Source organism: Pygocentrus nattereri, chromosome 3 (genome assembly GCF_015220715.1).
Source record: "Pygocentrus nattereri isolate fPygNat1 chromosome 3, fPygNat1.pri, whole genome shotgun sequence".
Taxonomy (NCBI): domain Eukaryota; kingdom Metazoa; phylum Chordata; class Actinopteri; order Characiformes; family Serrasalmidae; genus Pygocentrus; species Pygocentrus nattereri.
The window spans coordinates 17,730,379-17,754,679 of record NC_051213.1 but is presented as its reverse complement, the minus strand read 5'-3'; the positions used below and the strand labels follow the sequence as shown (position 1 = coordinate 17,754,679).

Here is a 24,301-nt window from a genome sequence, read left to right as displayed (position 1 = left end):
AATATGAGTCCAAGACCCAGTGACCTTTGCCAAGAGCAACATTGGCAACTTTACAATCAAATCAAGGCAAAGTTGATAAAGCGCTTTTTACAACAGGTGTTGTCACACAGCAGCTTTACAGGAAATATGAGTCCAAGACCCAGTGACCTTTGCCAAGAGCAACATTGGCAAGAAAAACTCCCTAAGTGCAATGGGAAGAAACCTTGAGAGGAACCCATCCTCCTCTGGGCAACACTGCCTGTCACTGGACAGAACTATTTAGATTAACCAATGAAAAAACAATGACTACTCTTGGAGGCCTATCAAAGAAAGAGTGAGAAATAAATATATGTGAATCAGTCCTTGGTATCAGTGGAGCACATCACAGTGAAAATGAGATGTAAATGAACCATGTTCAGGGGGGTGAGTATCGTGTAGGTGGTTGAACTGGTCCAGAAGGCAGACGCATGGGGTGCCTGAAATATAGAAGAAATATTATTTTATTTTACAGGGCTTCATCAATGTCATTTACCAATCAGTATATGGTCTAAAAATCATTGTTATCATGGTCCTAATAAGTGACGCATTATGTCACATACCTTGGGAGGTAGCCTTGAATTTTTTTTCCCAGACCTGGATTTTCCAAGACTAGACCAGCAGCAGGAGGGTTTGAGCGCTGAGAGCTTTGTGGTGACAATGCCAAATTCAATGGTTGAGGATCTTCAGATGCTGCTGTGAGAAAGAAAAGACAAAAGAGCAGACGATTTGTACTGAGATAAAACCCAGTATCTCATAAAACTTCTAAACTCTTAACTATGATTATAGGTGGACCAAAAGAATTCCACAACTTCTGTGACTTGACAAGGTAAAAGAATTATTCAGTATTTCCACTCATAATATGGCTAACTTCCATATTTAACATAATTCTTTAGCTAGATTTAGCTGAATGTAAAAAGCTTGAAGAGAAAGCATGCTAGCTAGATTAGTTAGAACAGTTATCAAATTATCAAAGTGAGTTAAACATTAGCTAGACTCTAAACTAAGCCTGCTACGGATAACAGTTAACACTAGTTAGCTTGTGTTCACTTAGGTTAAATAGTTAGATAAGTTGTCACTATCGATATTCATGCTAAAATGTGTAATATGTAACTGACGGACGATCAGAAAGTTAACAGAAAAGGCGCATAGAGTAGTGGGAGGAGCCAACCATGACAACTGCCTTGAAACACATAGATCAGGGCTCTATAATACCACAATATTGTTATACATGCAAGGAGACATGAAACCTGTATGAAGACAAAAAAGATACACTTTTTGTGCAGGTGTCTGTGCTTCTCCATTCATTAAGTCTAAGTGCTCATGGAAGTTGTACTCAGTTATTCATAGTCAGTTGTTTCTGACTTCAAACATTACCTCTCTGCCCAAGCGTAGTGGTGAGAACTGTGATGCAGATTAAGTTCTAGTGCAGGTGTTCTTAGGAACCCAAATGTAACAGCCCTGCTCCACATTCACACTTGGAACCTGTAACTCTTATGAGTTACATGACACCAGGGAGGGACAACAACACTTTTGAGCACAATTTGAACATGTTCACTGTGAGGTGTACTCACTTGTGAGTTATTAGTGATCAGTGATCAATGAAGGGCTTATATGGGGCACTTGATAATGCAGGGTATATGCATTTCAGCGTCAACCACAGGAGATGGTTTGTTGACCCTCTGAGTGATGGCCACACACAACATTTAGAAAGAGCCTGGGCTATCTATAAAGGCCAAATCTGGAGACTTCGGGGAAATCGAACTGAAAAACTGTTGAAGGAGCATCTTTCAGTTATCAAGTGGGCAAACTGGCTGGGAAAGAACCACTCTGATGGTCCTATTGGACGTTTGTTACAAGACATACGGCGGTGTTTTCCTGTATAGACAAATCATTTGGAATTTGTATATTTTATCAGGTATACAGTTACAGACTGATAGACTATCTGTTGTTACTCAAAATAGCCATTATTTAACCTGTCCATTAATGGAAAGGGACATCAGTCATCACATTATAACACACACACACACACACACACACACACACACACACATATATATATATATATATATATATATATATGTGTGTGTGTGTGTGTGTGTGTGTGTGTGTGTGTGTGTTATGATGTGATGACTGATGTAACACAAAATGTTGCTGAGGTTTTTTGAGTCAGTGTCACTGATGGATTAAGAATGGTTTGCTAGCCAAAAAAATGGCAAAGTGCAAAAAAATACCAGATATTTTACCTGTGATTAAGAGTATGCTAAAAAAAGGTGAATTAATTTAATGCATCAGTCAGTTACATGTAAATAGAATATGCACTATCAACATATTTTCTGTATTTTTTGTTTTCTTCATAGGGCAGGAATGATGTGCATGTAACACATAGTTTATACACTTTGGGTACCCAAAGTTCTTGTTTACAGGATTAATGTGCAATCTGGAAGAGACATTTGTTGTGTAATGTTCAAAATTAAACATTGCATTACTGATAGGACTCCACCAAGTTCTGTCAAATGTAGTAGTTCTAAATCATGCTCATATGATTACAGTTGTGTTTGCTACACTGTTGTGAATAAACAGAAATCAGAGCTCTTTTATTCTGAAAAGTAGTCTTTTTTGGGGGAAATATTATATTGTTTATTAACACAATTAATTGATTCCCAAATATTTGATTGTATATGTAAATAGGGATTTTCACCTTCCCTTATAAGTACTAGCAATTAACACTTTAGTATTGATTATAATCAGCAATTAGTTACTGTTAGATCTTAAGTAGTTACTAAGTACTTAATAGTGTGTTTAAGATCATTCCCTTTTCACTTTACTCGTGGGGTCACAAAGAATAATAAGTAATAGCGACATACGAGTAATTTATACTTCATTAATGACTAAGTAAGAGCAGTGTAAGAAACCAATATACCTGTTGAAGAATGGGACCAAGTACTTGTAAACATGTTGTTTGGTGTAGTGTGTGTGACACCTCTTCCTTTAATCAACACTGGGAGACCAGTGACCAATCACAACCTAACTGGTGGCTTTAAGAAATGGAGTGAAGAGCTGTTACACTACACAACACTAATCTCTCTTTAACTAAAACTTGCATTTTATGAGCATCACATAAACTATTTAATCTCTTGCCCTGCTTATGGTCTACCTGGACTTTAAACAAATAAGAGAGGCAAGCCTATATATTGAACCATGCAAGATTTTCTCTTGTTCCCTGGCAGGTGAAGCAGTATAGTTAGAATAAGTTTGTGTATTCATTGCTTCAGTTTGTACTAATGTTTAGTGCTATACACAGATTATCTCACCATAATGGTACATCAAAACCAATATAGCACTGTTGTCAGAACAAAATGATGACTTTACAAGAGGAGATTTTGGGTTATTTCTGTTGGTCCATTTGCCATGAGATTTACACACAATGTATAGGACTACAGGTATTTTCCAATTATGCTGGAAACTGAAAAGCAACAAAACTGCAGATACAAGGTGTTCTTCCAAAAGCAGTGATATGTTTTAATAGTGTAAATATACTTGAATCAGCATGTACAGTAAAATGTCATTATTAAAAAGGTAGCCCCTGCAACTGTTTCTCATTCGTTCCCACTGTTTCATGAGTTCATTGTTTTTTACACTATATATTGCCAACTCCAGAATGTCATACACACTTAAACTATGAACTAAGATAATAACACTTGATTACTTTCTTTGTAGTTAATAATTACTTAAAAAAAACCTTAAACATATAGTTACCACAATAGTCCATGACTGGTTACTCAATACACTTTCAAAAGCACTACAGATCATTATAATGAGGAGTAGTTGATAGAAAACCATTATTAAATATTTAAGCATTAGTTAAGGGGAGATTAAACTTGTAGTTAATACAATAGTTGAAGACTGGTTATTAATTAATTACACTTGAACCAACATAGCAGTTTATTATAGTGAAGAGTAATTAATGAAGAACTATGATCGTAATCCTTTATTACCTAGAGCTTAGTTAATAAGTACTTAAGCATTAATTAAGGAACCGTATTGTAAAGTGTTACCGAGAGGACACTTCTGCAAATTTTAATGAACAATGACTGTTTATTTGCTGAATGTATCACTATAAAATGTGGCATGTGCAAAAGTTATGGCATATTTTATGTTTCATTTTTTCCAATAAATAAACAGAAATGTTGCACTAAAATTTGCAGAAATATGATACATTTAGATTTGTTCCCTGCAGAGAATGTGGTAACTTATTTACATGTAGACAACCAACAAAGTATGTACAACCCCAATTCCCAAAAAGCTGGAACACTGTCTAAAATGTAAATAAATATAAATAAAAACAGAATGCAGTGATTTGCAAATCTCATAGACCCATATTTTATTCACAATAGGACACATATCAGATGTTAAAAGTGAAACATTTTACTGCTTCATGAAAAATATTAACTCATTTAGAACTTCATGATAAAATCTATACATTAAAAATATCACAAAATAACTTAAAACACAAGCATGCAATAAGATATGACATTTATGTCAATATTTTATGATCTCAAATGATCATAAAATATTGCAAATCAGCTTAGTTTAAAAGGTAACAGTACAGTTAGGTCATCCTTGCCATTTATATAAACAAAAAGCAACATTTTTAGACCACCTACTCAAAATGGATACTATTATATAACTATTTTGCAAGCACTGAGCAAGTTTGTAGCTAGATGGCTGTTTTATGGCAGTGTTTCATCTAGTCAATTGCATCTAGTAAAAATTTCAGATGTGGATATATTTCTCTTATATACTGTCAATTACCTGCCTGGGAAATCACAGTAAATCCTGGCTACTAGTTGCATTACAACTGCATACTCCAGTCAGCTGGTCCACTAAAATGCTGTGATGTTGCTGTGTGCTGCATGTTGTAAACATATCAACCCAGTAATTTACTAATAATTTAAACATAAAATACTTTGTTGTGCAACAGTAATAAAAATAGGTAAGTCAGTGTTATTTAACTCCTCACAGCAAGGAGGGCCTGGGTTCGATTCCCCGGCATGGTGACTGGGGTCCTCTCTGTGTGGAGTTTGCATGTTCTCCCCGTGTCTGCGTCAGTTTTCTCCCCCAGTCCAAAGACATGCAGTCAGGCCAATTGGACATGTTACATTGCCCCTAGGTGTGAGTGATTGTGTGTGTCTGTCTGTCTGCCCTGCTGGACTGGTGGTTGGTTAGTGTAGTGGTTAACACCTTTGCTTTTTACACTGTAGACTGGGGTTCAATCCCCACCTGGGTAAACACCCTACACTATACCAATAAGGGTCCTTAGGCAAGACTCCTAACACCACCTTGGCCCCCCCCCCTGTGTAAAATGATCAAGTTGTAAGTCGCTCTGGATAAGAGCGTCAGCAAAATGCCGTAAATGTATCCTGCCTTCTGCCTGATGACTGGTGGGATGGGCTCCAGCACCCCCTGAGGGAAATGAATGTGTGTGTGTTATTTAACACATAAGCTAATATTAACGCTATATGTCCAAAAGTTTGTCAACAGCTGCTCATCAATAATTTCTTCTTTAATAGGGAGTTTTTCTCTACTCTCCTAAGAAGGCTTTACACTCAATGCTGGAGTATTGCTTTGAGGATTTGATTGCATTCCACCACAAGAGTATTAGTGAGGTCAGGTACTGATATCGGATAAGAGTTCTGGGATGATGTTGGATAATAGTTCACAAACTCCACTCCAACTGTTCAACAGCCCAATAATGGAGGGGCTTTATATCCATTTAGCTGATGCTTGGCACTGGCCTCAGGTTTATGTGTGGCTGCTCCAGAATGTCCAATTCTATTAGCAGTGCTTTTCTATATTGATTATACAAGCTGTGTATGAGTAACTCTGAGTTACTTAACATATGTGGCATACTTTTCAGTGCAGTTTCAGCTCTCATTTGTTATAAGTGCAGTCATATTCCACAATTCTGCACTTTGGGTTGGGTTAAACTGCAAATACCAGTGTGGATTCTAAATACAGAATTTTATTATGACAAAATACTATGGAATGTTGTGGAATTCTGATGATATTTAATAGCATATGTTTCACTGTTCTAAATCAACTCATATGAATTCTTTGTGAGACCAGGTTCTCAAGGTCTTTTGTACCACACAGATACATGGAAATATGATTGAGCTGTCTTACTGTGGATAATGTTGTGCTGAAATGCAGCAAAATGATTCAGCTCAGGATTTCAGAAACATCATATGTAGACACGGTAGTTGTGTCATTTGAATTATTCGTATCCATGCCTGCACCATGTAAATTTCTATCCTGCTTTGTCCTCTGGAAAGAGTTATCTGAAAATGAACAAACTGGTACCCATATGTCTCTCAAACAAATTCTCCCACCATATAAAAGGTTACAAAGTATTAATAATCACATTTGTGACATATAGCCCACATTCTAGTCTGCAAGTTGTGTTTTGACATTATGCTTCACACAAACAGTGATTCAATATGGTAGCTGATGTGGAGGAAAAAAATTATGCTTTGTTAATATCAAATGTGCTGGAAGCATGCCTGGACCATCTCCACAGTGGCCTACTTTCACAGCCTTCTTGCAGAACCCAGCTGGCAGAAGGGCATGCTCAACACTTCAGAGAAATGCTTTCATTTGGAGACGGTTTGTAGCTGGCAGTTGGGCGGTCAGTAGGGGACGGGTGACCTTGCTGAAAGGAGGGAAGAACTGAATGGTGCAGGGATTTGTTGCCAGGCTTCTGCTGTGGCCTGTCAGACTGTTATCAATGCAATTGAGCATTGGACTGCAGGGGAGATGGGTCCTGAATAAGCCACATGAGACAGTGGAGGGACAGTGAAGAGGTGGGTCTGCAGGTGACGGGACCAGGCTGCGCACTATTTGTTGGCTTTCTGGCTGTCATCCACAGTAATGAAGTTAAATGAGCAGAGCAAGCCCACAGAGAGAGAGAGAGAGAGAGAGAGAGAGAGAGAGAGAGAGAGAGAGATGATCATTGCTCCTGAATGAAAAAGGAGGCAGTGGATAACTCAGAGACATGGAGAAGGTGGGGAAGATTCAGCTCAGTCAATCAATAGGTTCTTTTCTTCTCTCTTGCTGTCTCTCCTCCAGTGTCCTTCCTGCATACTTGTCTATGTCACTGCATTGAAAGGAAAAGTCACCTTTATACGCTTAATGGGATTTTTTTAACAATGAAGATTTGGAACACAGGAAAATGGCTTCTTTTGTTGCAGAGTAAAGTGACTTCAACCTGAAAGTCAAGGAATCTATTATAGAGAGGTTGTAGAAGCCATTAAAATAAAAAAAATGGAGTTTACTTAATAAGAAAATACCAACATAGTACAGTTTTCTGCAATATGGACAAAACAAAAAAGTAAAATGTACTAGACATGTAGAAAGGATTCTGAAAACTAAAGCACAGTTGGAAACGGTGCTGAAAAACTGTGTGCAAACAGAAGTACTTTTATTTCCAAGCAGAAGTTCTTTTATTTAAGTTAATTCATCCCTACATGCTGATTTTATTACTATCATTTATTACAATCTATATTTGCTCTATTACTGTAAAACCTAACATTGAGCTTGGATAATTTAAGTGCTATGAATTATATACTTTCTCTTATTAAACCTATATCAAGAAAATATTTACAACTGTGAATTACTGCACAATAAGCAGCAGGAGTTACTATACAAGGAGCTAGAGTTATTTTGTTATATGTACATAAATGCTAAGAATTCCTAAGACTGATAAACCTGCTAATAGCTGTAACCTTAACTATGAATAACTATTTAAATAGTTTGCTTGTGCAGATTCCCATGAATGTGATATTGAAGGTGGGGAATCATGGGTGGCAACAATGTGGGAACAATGTTTTTCAATATACTGTATGTATATGTACTCAAAACTGATATTATGAACATGTGGGGGAAAAAACCCCAAACAAGATTCTGTCTTAATGATATAATTAACTTCATTGGCTGTTTTTAATATTTGCATTGTAGTATTTAGTATGGTTTGTTAGTTTTACCAGAATTATTTAAAAAAAAAAACATTTATGAACCAAACAAATGAATTGTTCCAAACATTGTTGCTAATTTTTTGACATCAAGTATTGTCTGTGAATCCGATTGAGCACATCTGGGACATCATGTCTCGCTCCATCCACCAACGTCACGTTGAACCACAGACTGTCCAGGAGTTGGCGGAAGCTTTAGTCCAAATCTGGGAGGAGATCCCTCAGGAGACCATCCGTCACCTCATCAGGAGCATGCCCAGGCGTTGTAGGGAGGTCATACAGGCACGTGGAGGCCACACACAATAATGAGCCTCATGTGGCTGGAGTGTGTCAGCAGTTCCTGCAAGATGAAGGCATTGAAGCTATGGACTGGCCCGCCCGTTCCCCAGACCTGAATCCGATTGAGCACATCTGCGACATCATGTCTCGCTCCATCCACCAACGCCACATTGAACCACAGACTATCCAGGAGTTGGTGGATGCTTTATTCCAGGTCTGGGAGGAGATCCGTCAGGAGACCATCCGCCACCTCATCAGGAGCATGCCCAGGCGTTGTAGGGAGGTCATACAGGCACGTGGAGGCCACACACAATACTGAGCCTCATTTTGACTTGTTTTAAGGACATTACATGAAACTTGGATCAGCCTGTAGTGTGTTTTCCCACTTTAATTTTGTGTGTGACTCCAAATCCAGGCCTCCATTGGTTAACCAAATAAACTATTTTTTTAATACTATTTGGTTAATAAATTTGATTTACTAAACTATTGATGATTTTTGTGTGATTTTGTTGTCAGCACAACTTTGTAGTATTCAATGAGAATATTTCATTCAATCAGAGCTAGGATGTGTTATTTGAGTGTTCCCTTTATTTTTTTGAGCAGTGTAAATTGGGTCACTGGCCAAGAAGGTACATCACTGGTTAAATCCATACACCCTGCCCACAAATGCAATATTTAAAAAGAGTTGTTTTTTAAAAACACATCCTTTACTTGAATGAATGTAGAGCTTTATTTATGTAAATGGACAAACCTGCTGGTTTTTCTGTGTATTGGTATTTCTACTTGAGGAAAAGTATAAAGAATTTGCTTTCATATGTACTTCAGTATTAAATGTATGGTGAGTTAATCTGGCTAATATAGTCATGCTATATTATTTTATGAACAGTTTCTATTAAGACCTATGTGGCTGCATGCATAAAAATAGGCAAATTGCATCAATGTAGGAAAATGTTCAGTATTTCATGGAAATCAAAACTGTACTGCTAAGAAGGTAAATGTGTGATTATATGCATGTGGGATTTGGATATTGAGAAGTAGGCCACACATTCACAATGCTATAGTTACCGAGATAGCTTAGAGCAAATATGTTCCATATAATTGTGATAGGTTTAAATGGTAATGCAGTCTTCTACACGGTTTACCTCAGATCCTCTTGTGCCTTTGATTTAGGAAATTCACTCCACCCCCTGCAAAATCTTGGGATATCAAGTATTTAATTTAAAAAGTGCCACAGACAACATTTTATAACAGTTATTAAATTCCAAAAGCTTGTCAGAAATTCACACTATGATTGGTTTGCTTCAACTACGTAAAGTATATTATATTCTTTAAAATATTTTTGAAAATTCAACTTTATGCTATTTTAGTGTAACCAAGTAATGCCATATACATGCAGGAAATAGTGGAAAGTAGGATATTTTACTTTGAAATGTAGTGACGTGGAAGAAAAGATAAAAATTGAAATATTTAATTAAAAAACAAATATAAAAGTACATAACGTATGCTGTTTAAAAACTGGGTTTAATTAGCATACATCCGAATCTCCAAAGTTACTTTTTTATACATCCAAAGTGCAGTGAGTTATATAAGCAGCTATGCCATTACATTATGTTATTTAAGATGCTCAAATGAGGGGGAAAAATACTACTGGTTAATCATGTCTCAGAAAAGAACATATGAACATACGAGGAGAAAAGACAAAGATAAATATATGTTAATATTATGCCATTTGTTTTTGGCTTGTAGTTGAAAAACAAGTAGTTGATCTAGGGGTCTGTCTAATGAAGCAGATGCAGCATAGACAGGTTTTCTGACAAAGTTTCCATCTACCTTGTGCATGTGCTCATGGTCCTTGTGCACAGGCACATGAAAGTGTGACATTTACGACGCCGGCCAATCAAGTGAAACATTTGGAAGAGTCAGCAAAGGAAAAAAAAATCATATTACCTAAAAATGTGGAAAGAAAAGCATTTATAATGCTTTGAAAAACATTGTCTCCACTGCCACCAGGGTTAGATCTTACTAAGCTTAATTGGTTGGCATAGTGTGGTGGGTAACACCTCTGTTCTCTGAAGTTCTGTCTCTCAGCTGGGAAAGCACCTTGCACTGTGCCAATAGAAGTCCTTGGCCAAGACTTTTAATTAACATTGTCTTTGTGTACCTCTGAAAAATGATCAAAAATTGTAAGTTGCTCTGTAGCATCCACTCATCAGCAATACAGAATATAGCCAGTTATAAATTAAGATAGTTTAGACTCTAGCTTTTGGTTGTCATCATTATTAGCCTACCTTTAATTTTACAGTTCATCAGCTAGCAAAATATCCTGCTTATGGCTCCTGTAAGGCTAAAGCCAAACCTGAATTTATTTGCTGATTTGACTAGATAATTAGTTGTATTGTATAAAATAATTATGGCCACTTAATCATTGAAAGCAATGAATTACTGTCAGTTTAGAACAGTTTTAGCCAAGAGAGTTTACTCTACATAGAACTGAGCAGTTGGCGCTCTCCTCTAAGCACAGAATTGAGCCAAACTCTGATTTTGCATGAGCACCAATGTAAAAACAGTGACTGGCTTCTTATTCCCAGGAAAAATTTACTGAAACTGAAAGAGAGGTTTGGATACCTCCAATCGCAAACTGGTCTATTTATGGTCAACAAAGGACAGACACATAACTCATACATAAAAACAAGGCTGGGTTATGGAGGGATATGTTTAATCATGAGGATTCAAGTTTTGTTCACATCAATTCGCACAGTCAGCTAAGGCCAGAACGCCAAAAGAGTGTTTACATTAAATTAGAGTTGACAGCAGTTGATTATTTAACCCTCCTATCGTCCTCAAATATAATAACAAATTTGGTCCTTGGGGTCAGTCTGACCCCAGGGATATTTACCTCCAGAAAATGATTTACAGAAGATTGTTGACCACATTTGTGTGACAGGCACTTTGTTTATTTGTTGAATACATAAATAACCCCTTGAAAATCAGTGAGTTGACCTGTCCTCTAGCGTCACCATCAGGCCAACCCTTTAAATTAGTTAAACTAATTAATTTATCTTGAATTTTTCATACAAATCTTCTCAAATTTACTTCTCAACATTAATGACCACAAGTCTTGTTTTGGTGATGATGGATAGGACCTTTACTGTAGCGCCACCATCAGAAAAACTTTCAGGTTGAGAGCACATTCATGACTCTCACAGAATGACCATGTTGATTAATGTTAGTGACTCCCCCTTTGCTCTCATAAACATATTTATTTACTTTTTTATTTACATATGTTTTATTTTCTATTTTTTGTAATATATTTGTGTCTAGTTACTTTAAGATCTCGCTCACTCCTCCTCTTTTGTTATCCGGGCTTGAGACCAGCAGTGGCAGAGTTATAGAGTTTTTTGTTTGTTTGTTTGTTTGTTTTTTTGTTTGTATGGGGGGGGGCATTTGTGAGACAGAAAATGGATAATGAGAACATGTCAGATACTAGTGAAAACAACATGAAAATCCACCCATTTGCGAAACATTGTGAACGTGATAGTAGTCAAAACATGAAACAGTTCTTTATGCCCACAGTAAAGCTGTTAGTCTGCACTACTGTACACAGGATGTGCAGAGTGTATGCGCATGCTCCTTGCGGACATATTTTTTGCATTTTGAACAGGTCATGCTGGTCTTACAAACGTTTTGGGTCAGACAGACCTGACACCTGCCACGTTTCATGATTATATGAATATATATGAAATATATTGATATATATATATATATATATATATATCAAGTCAAATGTATCAACTGCACCTGCAGGTGTAGTCATGTTAGGTCACACACACTGACAGACAAGTTTTAACAGCTAAAACAGCTTGGGGTCAAATTGGTCCTTGAGGACGACCAATGCGTGCAATATGTGTTCAGCACATTGAAAAAATATCATCATGACAATTTTATGCTTTATCAGTTGTCTCCATCAAATTAAGAAAAGTCATGAAATATTAAGCAAAAGAAAAAAAGTTATCTACTATTTTTTTAATGATAAACATTGAATGGGGTCAAATTGGTAGTCATTTCTACCCCAAAGTGGGTAGAAATGTAAATGAATTGTGCCATGGCATTAGATTCTTGAAGCCATCCAGAAACGTACAAAGTTAACTTTACACAAACCTGAGATAAGCCTTTCCCTCTGAGCACTCGTTAGCTAGTCCAGATTGCGTGTGCTGGTGAACTGCGGGGGTGGTTCAGTTTATAACAAAGCCGCAGTACATGGCACAGAAAGTGAAAACAACAATGGCTGAGTGAAGTACTCAGTTTGTTGTTGCTCTGTGCTCACTGGCATCAGTTATATGCATCAGTGCCTTCAACCAAGCAAATCTCAGACTGGAGGTGAATCAGAGTGCGCGCATAAGGTCTCTGTTTCAATACTATATTTAACATGGTCTTGTTGACTTGGCCTCAACAGTTTCCCTTGAGAGAATCCCTGATGCCAAGGGCAGGGCATGGCATGGCCTGGGCTGCCAGGGCTATGGCCTTGAATACTTTTTAATCAACCATCACACAGTTCACCCCTGGCACATGACTCTGTACACATTCATCTTATCATCCATGGTTTCATTTAGGTGTGCATTCACCCACTACTCAAATTACAGTTTCACTCCCTCCAGGAAACACACAACGCTTTGGTTCTTCAGTTACTGATGGATGTATTCTCCCCTTTGCTCTTGCGCTTCACTCTCCTTTAATCCACCGTCGAACTGTTCCAATATATAGTGAACAGAACAACCACACATTCATATTCAAGCACACAACAAAAAAAGCGAAAGTAAATGTGCACGTCTCAACAGCGCTATTAAACATACCTCGCTAGCTGCACACAACCGAGAGGGAATGAGTTCTCTGGTAACACGAATCACCAAACAGGCGACGTAATGTCAGTTTTAACAGCCTTTTATCTCTCTTTAGCTTTAGCAGGGTGTCTGAACTTCTCCCGCCTTACACGTCTCAATAACACAAAACAAAAAAAACGCACCAACAAAAAAGGGTCCGTGCGCAACACGGTTCGCAATTAGTTCCTTCTCATATAATGCAACTCAAATTAGTACAATCAGGAGGAATCTAACATAGAAATAAATATTTTAACACAAAGTATCAAATCAAATGACATGAATAATATTTATGGCAGTTAAATTACAGTCCTTTTTAGAGAGAGAGAGAGAGAGAGAGAGAGAGAGAGAGAGAGAGAGAGAGAGAGACAGAGAGGTTATTATTCTGGTAAATAAATATTTGTGCTTGTAGTATGGTGGAGTGAGGATCTTATAAATCTGCATTAGACACACTTGTCCTTATTGTTTGTGGTTGATGTATTGAATGCTGCATTTTACAGTGAGGGAAATTGCTTCCATTGTGAACTGCTGCTGGCTTTGGTGGTGTGTCGCTAACAATGCGAGTTTAGCTGTCCAGACTAAAAGGATGCAGAGTTGTGTCCTAGTTCTGTTCCCTAATGAAACCTGATATAGTTTTTAAAAACTAGAAATATCAACAAGTATAATTATATTTTGCCATTTGCACATACACACACATTCTCAGCGCTCAGCATGCTGCTTGATTATGGCTGTGACACATGACAAAAGCAGACTACTCCACATTTCAACAATTTGACTTTTGATCTGATCTGATCCGCCACTGTCCAGGTGATTCTCTTATGCTCTTTAGCCAGAACACGAGAGCAGAGTGGACAGTGTGCACAAAGATAATTTTTTCCCCATAGCATAAAGTACCAAAAATAAAGTTTATATTGTTTCAAATTTTCTTTTCTACTTCGACTTTGTGACCCTTACAGAACTTCCTGTCTGATTATTAGCCACGGTTACAGAGGTCACAAGCATGTAGGTGCAGAGTTACTGTCCAATTATCCTGTGGGATACCCCAGCCTCTCCATGGTAAGTGAGATTGACAGGTGTAAGACTGAAACAGGAGGGTGTCTGTTCATTGTGTGGAGGATATGATTGGCAACATGACAGTGTTCTTCTACAGTTTCACAGAAAATTCTCTCTCTCTCTCTCCCTCTCTCCCTCCCTTTCTCTCTCCCTCCCTCCCTCTCTCTCTCTCTCTCTCTCTCTCTCTCTCTCTCCCTCTCTCTCCCTCCCTTTCTCTCTCCCTCCCTCCCTCCCTCTCTCTCTCTCTCTCTCTCTCTCTCTCTCTCAAAAACAATAATATTAGAACACACACACACACACACACACACACACACACACACACACACGTCAAAACACCCCAGCTCAGTCAGGTTTCTTGTTAGCTGGAGACCAATAAAGGGTTTGGATGGCACAAATGAATATCTACATGATTAATTATTTTAATGGTTACTGATGAGATCTGTGTTTTTGATCACGCACAAATCTGCTATATCAATAGTTTCTACAAGTTGTACATGTAATAATTTCTGACCAAATTACCTTCTATAATTCACCATATCCAGTGCTCCCTCAATGATAGTAGTCCTGTTCAAATCATAAAACCTGCTAATATATTTTGTTCTTTTTTGTGTTAAATTCTTGCCACTGTTGCCCTTGACTTGCTCACTTGTGGCCTGGACCTGTATTTCTGTAATGTTGCTCTGTGACTACAGCAGTATTAAAAAGTGCAACAGAAAATAGATTTGAATTCAGTTGAATTAAACTGAATAGAAAATAGCACATTTTTGGCAAATGGAAGAAAAGTCTATCTGCTAAAATGTAACTCAACTTGGCAATTTTGGTGATTAGAAAATGAAGGAAAATGAAATATCTTGAAGGTCTACCTCTCACAAAGTAATGTGATTTCTTTTTGAGCAGCCATACAAATTGGCCTGTCATATCTCCGAAATGTGACATTATCTGACCTAATCTAGCTTGAATAGGGCTTTAAATTAAACTTTTTTATCAGGAATGAGAACCACATCAAAATATTTAGTTATTATTAAATATCATGTTGTCAAATAAGCATCATAGCAACAACTGCTCTGTTAAACTCCCAGCCATTGTAATATCCAGTATATTTATTTTCTAAAGTTCATCATCCATCTCATTTTGATTAGGACTCTTGCTTGACTGACCCCATTAATTTCATTGCTATTAATATTTTATTTAATTATGGCTATTATTAACCACGATTGCAAACTGTTTATGATAGCTCATGTCTAAATTGGTTAATTAACCGAATGGATGGTGTAGCCATTATAAAGAGAGAGGCAAAATTAGCATACAGTAATTGAATGTCACTCCTCCTCAGTGTTCTGTACAGATGGGCCAGTAAATGCTGAAGGACAGTGCCAGACATTCCAGGCATGACATGAAACAGCCTGTTCATAAACAACGCTGCATACCATGGTAGGAAAAATATGCCATAATACGCTTTAGGAGTAAAAAATGTATTTCAGGGGCTGCTTGATGAACCAAAGGTAACTCTGGTTATGCGGAGCATTGAAGTTATCTCATGATCACTTTTCAAAGAGCTGCATGGTTCTTTTTTTTTGTTGGCCAAGGTGGACATTCTTCTCATCCCTCTCTTTGATGCTGAAGCCCTTTGGCAGAGAGATCCACAGCATCTCATTCCCGTCTCTTCCTGAAGAGAAGGATTTAAGAGCTGGAGCAGGGGAAATGTGGAAACAGGCTGCTGGAGGTTCACCTTCTCTTTTAATGAGGCTCAGGATGGCCTTCTCAAAATCAGATTTCCTCTATCCACGAACTGACGAGGAGGCCTGCCCTACACGATAACTGTGGGCAAAGAAAGGAGGCTTCTGACTGTGGAAGAGGAGCTTGGAGCTCAGGTGGAGATGAAGACTTCTGAAATGGAACAGGCTTGATTATGTGCTAGAGAACAAATGAAGTTCTTTCTCTGTCACTTTTACCTTCTCTCTCTATCCCCCCCCCCCCCCCCCCTCTCTCTCTCAAAGTTTCTTTCATTTCCTTACATCCAGCATATTTCACCTCCATTTCCTTCGGTCTTTAATATTTCTCCTTGGTTTCCTGAACATTTTTTCCTTCTCTCCATGCAATATGAAAACCCCAGTTTTCCCCACTCTCTAGCTACAGAACATGCTGAGCTGTATGTCACTTACTCTCTGCTCCAGCTACTGATGTGAGTGCCAGAAAGGGAATCCATTATTTATAGATGAGAACAAACTGCAATTACAGTCCGTATGATACTGACTGACGAAGAGTGTTGCAAATGCTAAGAGTTTGCACTTGAATATAGCCAGTGGAATACCCTGGGCATTTAACGCTACTGTGATACTGTGAGTACAAAGACAAATGTTATCACATACAGCAAATACTGTGTGGAAACATACTTTGTTGTGCTCATTCTCTAATTATCTTCTAAAAGACAAATGGTGTATTTTTTTCCTCTGCGTACATTTTCTTACATAAGACACTTTGCCATCTACTGCATGACAGATTGTCAATTTCAGCCAATTATGTATTACAGAGTACAGAGGCACTTTCATTAGAGAACTGAGAGGCATGGCTGTAGATTAAAGCATGTTTGGATCCCTCTCTATCCTCATCATTACTACAACAGCCTGTCCTGCTTCAGGTCAGCTGGTTCTTGATTAATATTTCAAAAGCAATCCTGATGGAAAATGGAAATGAAGAGAGAGATGTGAATCATCATAATATTCTCTTCTTTTAAGAGCATTACAAACATCCTGCAAACATGTCATGATGGAACATTTCAGTGATGCTTGAGCAGTCCTGCAATGTTATTCTACTTTCTTTCCCTTTGGAAACCTAACAAGCTTAAACGGCTAAATCTGCTTAAGCTTGCAGTATGCCAGCTGTAATTAAACATGTAAACATGGGACTAAAGTGTGAGGTCCAGCCTCATTAGCTCTGGGTCAAACTCATTTAAGACACAGGAGCTGAGGCACAGGTGCAACTCTTACACCATAGGTGGTTTCCCACCTACAAGCATAGGATTAGTCATACAGTATAGAGCAGCATATGTTACGCAGCCCGGCACCACACAGTGTCACCCACTTCAGCAGAGCATTGCATCACATGGCCCTGCCAAACTCAACACTGCACAGTGAAACCCAGCGCTGTTCTCTGCTCTCTGTGCAACTAGACTGCCTCAATATTTAACATCTGGTGCATATTTATTTATTTATTTATTTATTTATTCCTTCATATAGGTATATAGCCATTTTTGTAGGTTTTAGGTTTTGAGATACATTTGTTAGTATTCTTTTGGATGACTCAGCAATAACAAGTGTAGCATGGTTAGGGTTGCTCATAATCTTCCAAAAGGAATTCCACTGATTTATTAATGTTTGAGATGTTTAGTGTTTGAAATGGAAACAAACACATTCAGAGTGGTTTACTGTGAAATGGTTAAATGTAGAGAAACTGACTAACTTGAGAAACTGACCGTATAGCAGTGATTGAGAAGCTGTAGGTAGAAAGATCAGCCAAACTGCCATCTGTTCTTATTCTTCTTGGCCTGTCAGCAGCTTTCGACACTCTCAACCATAAAATACTTTTGCATGTCCAAAACCCACCTTGGAATCACTGGCTCTGTGTGGAAGTGGTTCAAGTCCTATCTGGAGCATCACTCTTCAGGTAACATGGAGAGGGTTCATATTTTCTCCATGCAGGTTCTATACTGGTGTCCCACCATGCTCAGTGCTGGGTCCTCTTCTCTTTTCACTTTACACTTGTTCTCTTGGTGATGTGATAGCCTCTCATGGCTTCTCGTACCACTGCTATGCTGATGACACTCAAATAGTGCTTTCTTTCTCACCTTCTGACACCCAGGTTTCCAGTGGCATCTCGGCATATCTGCCTGACATCTCTTAATGGATGGCAGCTCACAATCCTGAAGCTCAAACCTAGTAAGACTGAGCTGATATTAATCTGTGCAACTACAGGTCCTCATTGTGATCTTGCCATCTCATTTGAGAACTCACTGATTGTTCCGTCTGACGATGCATGAAGTCTTGGTGTGATTCTGGACGGCCAGTTATTGTTCTCAGCTCATATTGCAAACCTGACTCTGTCATGCAGGTTTCTCCTGTACAACATCCGGAGGATTCGACCCTGTCCCACTCAAGAGACCACCCTGGTGCTAGTTCAGTCTCTTGTCATCTCAAGGCTTGACTACTGTAACTCACTCTTAGCCGGTCTTCCCATGCAGGCCATCAAGCCCATGCAACTTGTTCAGAATGCAGCAGCGCAGCTCATCTACAATCTTCCTAAGGTCAGTTACGTCACTCCATTGCTGCGTTCCCTTCACTAGCTTCCTGTAGCTGAACGAATTAGATTTTAAACCCTGATGCCTACAAAGCCAAAAATGGACCAGTCCCTCCCTATCTAATGGCAATGTTCAAAACGCGAGCCCTTTGAGCTTCAAGTACAGCTCAGTTTGACCCACCATACCTCAAGATGTGTGGAAGACAAGCATCAAGACCTTTCTCTGTATAGGCACCCAGGTGGCGGAACAAACTCCCACTGGCTGTCCAAACATCTCTTTTTACAGCACTTAAGTGAGCACTGAATAAAGTATTTATTGTAATGTTTAATTCTGTTCATCTCTCTAGGTAACAACATGGTCTTTTGTTTCTAACATTATCTTATCAGGACTAGCTTTCTCTCTAACTTTTTTATAACTAGCAAAGTTAGTTTCTCAGGTAGACAAAGCACTTTTTGTAAGTAACTCTGGATAAGAGCGTCTGCTAAATGCTGTAAATGTTAAAGGTAAATGAGTTTCTTTACAGCAGTGGTGAGAGGAACTGGGGGTTGTAATGTCTACAGTACAAGTATCACCATTTTATTTATTATCCAAAACCAATATTATACCCCTTGCATGTGCCTCTTCATCATGAATGGATTGAAAAGGCATCATGCAGTTTTCATAACCATTTTGCCTAATAACATTTTTTGAATGGCTTTTGAAGGACTTGAATGCTTTAGATGTATCACCACCGCAACAGATCTGGTAGAGTACATTTCTTTAGAATTGACCATTTCTCATCAAACTCTGAATAACTGTTTTCATTTTAATGATTAAATTTTGTTTTTTTATCAGTAGAATCCCCATCACCATTTAATTACTTGACAAAGAGCATCATGTGTTGTTTATTAGTAATAACTGTTCAATTTCAATAAATAAATAAAGTAACTTGTGTTTCATGTTCACCAAACTATATAATAAATCATATGACACGTTTTCATACCAAAGACTTAATGTCTTACCTTCCTTAGTTGCAGTTGCTTTCAGCTCAGCCCACCTGCTAGTGTGCAGAAACGAAGATCTAGAAGTAGTAAATCATTATTATGATTATGAATGTTGGCCAATTCTAAGCAAAAAAGGGATTCTGTAAACCATGTTTACCTTAATGTAACCAGTAAAATCTTTTCGCTACTGGAGGTTAAAGCTGTATGTTTTCATCTTTAATAAGAGGGAGGTTTGAGCACCTGAAGTTACCCCTGCAGTAAAGCTAACATTGAAAATAGTTATTTTTTTTGTGATAAAATACTGCATTCTATTCATGAGGACTCATTGTCTTACACAGAAGGTATTTTAGTGAACTTATATGAACCAATAGAAATGATGGCATGGTATGAGCATACGGAATTACACGGAATGTGTTTAATTGCAAATTTGAGCACCACACAGTCCTGTTTATTCTGACCGATTTATTAAGATAACTGTCATCAAGTTATGAAAAGTTCAAGTTATGAAAAGTTTACTTAGTAAGCTAACTGATCTGTAATGTTATTATTCATCAGACAACACTTTAAAACCAGGATAAGCAAATATAATACACCAGATAAGATTTGTTAATTGGGCATTGAGATGCAAGTGATCTTCCATAATCCAGAACATAAAATGCATATCATGCATTAAAGGTTATATGCATTATATGTCCTTCAATAACACTTTCACCATCTCATGTCCTAATAATTCTCAGTAATTTGCGGCCAGTGCTGTTCTTACTGCAGGTTTGCTCAAAGGAGTTTTTCCTTACATGATGGAAAAGTAGCACTCAGAGATTTCTATGATTGGCTGAGATGCATGTTTTTCTTATTTTGCAAATAGTCAATTGTATTAAAAACTGTAAGCTAAATAAAGAATATGAGTGCTTAGAATGTGCACAGTTAGTTCAGTCCACCAGGCAAAAGACAGGAAAAGCAATGTTGAATTCTTGTAGCAGAATGAAGAATAAGAATAAAGAAGTAAAGCTACAGAGGTTCTGAAATTGTATTCCTGATTAGGCTATTCTACATTTTAACCACTCCTCAACTATAATTGGCTCTATGGATGCATTTTGGACATTTGATTCTGTTCAGCAAGGTAACCATCTACCACAAAACTCAGCTGAGCTGACTGCGGTAAGCTGAATAAAGACAATGAATGCCTCTTCACGATTGGGCAGCTATCTAGTCAGATAAATGAAGCAACAGGATGATGGTCATCAAAAACACAATGCCCCATGACGATAAATATTACAAAATGTAAAATGAATAGGTACCATTGCAAAAAACCCAAAAATTCACTAAGTGTCATGTTTATGCATGTCTGTTTGCCATCTGTTGTCAGTTTAAAACAACTTAAAAACATCAGAAAAAAACATACATTTGCATAATTAAACAATAGAAGGCTGAAATGTCTTCCATCATAAAGAATGCCTTTTGATCCGGTTCTTTTCAGCTTATAGTGTAGCACCATGCAATCTAAGCTGAAAAGACTGCAGACGAAGATACACATTTGCTACAGTAACATAACTCTAAATGCTTTACTAGGCCTTTAAATACATCAATGTTTGGTCCTTGAATCTGCCTGCTTATGTGTTTAAATGTGCACAGCTTTAACAACCATGCAATGTAAAACACAAATTCTTGTTTACATAAAGCCCTGGTGCGTACTCTCATTTTGTCCTTGAAAGAAAGGGCATTCACTTTGTTGTACACAAGCTTGGTAGAGTAATGTGCATAAGCCTTTTATTGCATGTGATGTTCAAATAAGCATGAAATTAACAGGATTTTTTCAAAAGGCCAAGCTGCCACATTACTCACGTGTGTTCAGTGAGCAGAGGTCTCCGGCTCTCTGAAGTCAGGCCAAGTGGATTCTAACTTTGAGCGTGATTTAATAAGTATGTACACCTAAGTGGGGTTCTGACAGGATTTGAAGATTTGTTTTTTTTTACAATTTGCTTTGGGCAAAATGTCAGTTTAATAACATCATAACAAGGATCTCTGAGGACAAACGCAACAACTGTACCCATCTTTTTTTAATGCCACATCGACTACACTGCAGCACAAGCTGTTGAGCTGAACACATTAAAAATCAATGTGCTACTTGCCTTTGCTTGAAAGACATCTCAGATGAGTACATTTGTAATTGTTACTTCATTGTTTACATGTGTAAATTAAACTCATATCATTATGTTTATATATCTTTGTGCAAATATGTGTCTGGCTGATTTGTTGTGATTAAAAGTCTTTAGATTAGATTTTGTTTCTCTGATCATAAACGTTGGTGATTTGTGATATTACTACAAATTTATATGCACAAGTTTCCACATCCCTGGTCAGTTGATATGTTTTGTTGATTTTATAAGTGGAAATAAGCCAATACATCCTCTACAGGGAACAAACTTAAATATGGCATTGTCTGCTAATTTTAGTGCAGAATTGACATTTTTTGCTGATAAAATTAAAATATAAAATGTACAATGCCTTTGCACAGTTATCTTTCTAGATTTTAAATTCAGCAAATGAAGAGGAATTGTGTGTTAAGATGTGCAGAAGTGTGTTTTTACTGTAGATATGTTAACTAGCAAAAAAACATCATTTGAGTATGGGCACCCAAACTGTCTCTTCATGATAAGTGTTTTCTGACCATATCCGCCACCTTCATAACATTTCTTTCCTTTATTAGTGAGCATCAGCTGTTAGTTTTACTTTCGACTGATTACATGAAAATAATTAAAAGCATTACATACTTAAAAAAACAGGAAACAGATTGGATTCTGAGAGTACTTGAACTTCAGTTTTCTGTATCGGATGTGCAGAGGAGACATAATTTAAACCCTGCCAAAACCCCAAATGCTCTAAGCCCTGGCGCACTGTGCCTTGCCTGGATATAACCGTATAGTAGAAAATCAGCTATTGTCTCTAGATGGTTAGTTATAACTCCATGCTGTATCTTAATACAGAAACAGTAGAAAGTAGTAGGAAATATTCTTTATTTGGGGGAAAAATGGTGATAGGCAGATTTAATGGTATTTTATAATATTTCAATTCTACTCCATGGCTTGTGGCCCTGTTGAACTATTTTTAAGTGCAGTCACGAGAGATGATCCTCCAGACCAGTCTGCATGACCATTGCTGTTTGCCATGAGTTAAAATCTGCTTTATTTGGGGTTTTGATTGAGCAGCTGGGGACTCAAGCTCCGCATGTGAGGATTCAAACAGATGGATAATTTCCATCATCGAAATGCAGAAACAGCAGAGCTGGCTCATGGCATTTAGAGCAGGTATTAATGGGGCATTGACGATGAAGAGGTAAATGTACATTGTGCAGCATTTGGACCAAAACATTTTGTATGATATCATCCTATTATATATTTTCTGTTATTTATCATAGATTTACTTCTTACTCTTTTGTTTTTTGGACAAGGAAATGAAGTAGGGGTAACTGGTTGTATTCAGCAGGCTTGAGGAATTTTTCCAAGGCCTAGAAAAGGCGAATTCCACTGATATATCAACATTTCTGCATAATTCAGTTTTTGAGATGTAAACACCATCATTAAGAGTGTTTTGATATGAAATATTTAATTGTAGAGAAACCTACTGCCTCAGATGACTTTACAGTGGTGGTGTTAGACGCTGGCGTCAGGATAAGGCAAACACAGCCATTTTATTCACTACCCATTCACTATAAATCACCAGTGAAACCTGCATGCATTTTATATGAAAGTTAATAAGTGTAAAATAATGAAAATTTAAAACAAAACAGGGTAATATATGACCTTTGACGGCACCCTGCATTTACGCCTCATCATAAATCTGTTTAAAGAAAATACATTTTAGGCCAAATCCTTCTCAAGCCTATCATAAAACAATGTATCAGGCATCAGGCAGTGTATTTGTAACCATTTTGTTTAATAACGTTCTGTGGGGGAGATCTATGCTTGTAGGTATATTTGTTTTTTCCACCTGAATTTACATGCAGAAATCGTAAGGCAAACTATTCAGTAACTGCATGAATTTTTTTTTTTTTGGTCAAGTAAACAGAAAATGTGTTTTATGGTCATGAACATAATGTGATATGCTTACAATTTACTGCTGAAACCCAAAAAGTTCAGCCTCTTGTATTATAAAGTTTAAAAACTAAATTTATTTACCCATTTATTTTTGATTGGAAAGAAGACAGCAGACACAGCTCTCATATAACACCCACATTTTGAATGAAGCTAAATTTTCAATGAAGTAAAGGACATGATGAAGTGAATTTTGGAACCACCGGTGGTTCCACAGAGTTAAAAACGTCAAACACTTCAGATGCCTGGTTCTTTTTTACATTAAACATTTTTACTTAAATTTCAACTTAAATAACAATTTGCATCAACTACTCAATAAATTACATCCTAATGATTTCATTATGCAGACACAATCTGGTGGATTTCTTATTAAATGTATAATAAATCAAATTATTTATTTATTCCTAAAGAATTGGCATTCTTCATATTAGCATTAGTTAGAAACAGTGAGCAAAAGTTGGTTTGTTTTTGATATGTGCTACTTTCTTTCTTATTTACAAATATATTTTAATCTATAATAATTGAATAATTTGTCTGGACTCACCATTCATCATCCATAAAGTGGTGCAATCTGACAAATTTCTTCTATATTACCTCTTAGAGGCAAAAAAAACATTACATTGTTTTGACACGCAAGTGATTTGGCAGAAGAAATTCAAGAAAACTAGTTTTTGTAACACAA

The 24,301-nt window shown here is 37.4% G+C and overlaps 1 long non-coding RNA gene across 1 annotated transcript; it reads right to left on the bottom strand.

The window, feature by feature from the left end:
- Positions 1-11,023: 11,023 nt before the first annotated feature.
- LOC108441932 lies at positions 11,024-13,325 on the bottom strand. Its single transcript, XR_001858994.1, has 2 exons — positions 13,175-13,325; positions 11,024-13,069 (listed from the first exon to the last, which is right to left on the bottom strand). It is a non-coding gene; the product is annotated as an uncharacterized LOC108441932 (long non-coding RNA).
- Positions 13,326-24,301: the final 10,976 nt, after the last annotated feature.